Here is a 1155-nt window from a genome sequence, read left to right on the forward strand (position 1 = left end):
CGAAACAAACATGGTCATCTAGTGGAGTCGTTAGTGATGTGAAAATTAACTTGACACACAAATTAAACCCTAATGTTAACAATTGTAGTATATATGTAAGTAGGGATTGTTCTATGATGCGAGATTTATACGCGCACAAATTAAACCCTCTTTTTGTCAAATTATAGTATAAGTATAAGTAGGGATCGTTCTGAACCGGGGATTAGGAGGGATTGCAAATCTCTTGGAAACTGACTCAAAAACGTAAAATAAAGTTTAAAACACTAAACTAGACTCAAAGAATGCAAAATTAAAGTTTAAAACACTAAGACAAACCAAAAACAAAAAAATACTTTAAAACATAAACTAAACAGATTCTAAGCACTAAAGAACAGGAAAGTAAAGGGGGGGTTTGATTTGACGAAATTAGCTAAATTGCACAAATTGTAATTAAAGGCAAAACGTAAATATAAATGTGATGAAAATATGGATGATGGAATAGCCAAGGGGTTCTTCTCCACACATGTTACACTTGCATACAAGATTGATTCTCAGTTGGTCTTTCGATAAATTATGAAACTCAACGCCCCGGGTTAATTAGGTCCGCTTAAATTAACCGTCAAGTTTTCCTTAAGTTAATGAATTGGATGGGTTAGCGCAACGCAATTCACCACATTCTCCAAAAGTCTTTTACGTGAACAACACAATAAAGATACAATCAAAGATCATTAAGCATTATGAAAACTATAAGTGTTGACGAGGCATTCGTTACTATGATGAGCATGAAACTCGTGCCAAGAATTCATTTAACGCGATTGTTTATAAGCAACCTCCACTACTTGTGAATATAAGTTCATAACGATTAGGTGAAATTCACTTATATTCTAGCGTTATATTTATGCATGAAAATTAAGCGCGCATTCTTAATAAACATTCATAAATAAGTTATCAATCAAACGGTTAAACAAATTGAATCCACAACTTATGAAATTCCAACGAAAGTTAATCAATTCATATTGCAAATATAAACATAGTTTCGAATCACCCCCTAGCTAAAGGGGGTTTAGTTCCTCATAACTTTGAAATCAAAGAAACACCTAAACATTCCAACAACTCAAACTTGAATTGTATGAACGTTTAGGCACTCTTCTCTTCCATTCCTCATACGTACAAAAC

The sequence above is a fragment of the Pyrus communis genome, chromosome 5, assembly GCF_963583255.1.
Source record: "Pyrus communis chromosome 5, drPyrComm1.1, whole genome shotgun sequence".
In the NCBI taxonomy this organism is placed as follows: domain Eukaryota; kingdom Viridiplantae; phylum Streptophyta; class Magnoliopsida; order Rosales; family Rosaceae; genus Pyrus; species Pyrus communis.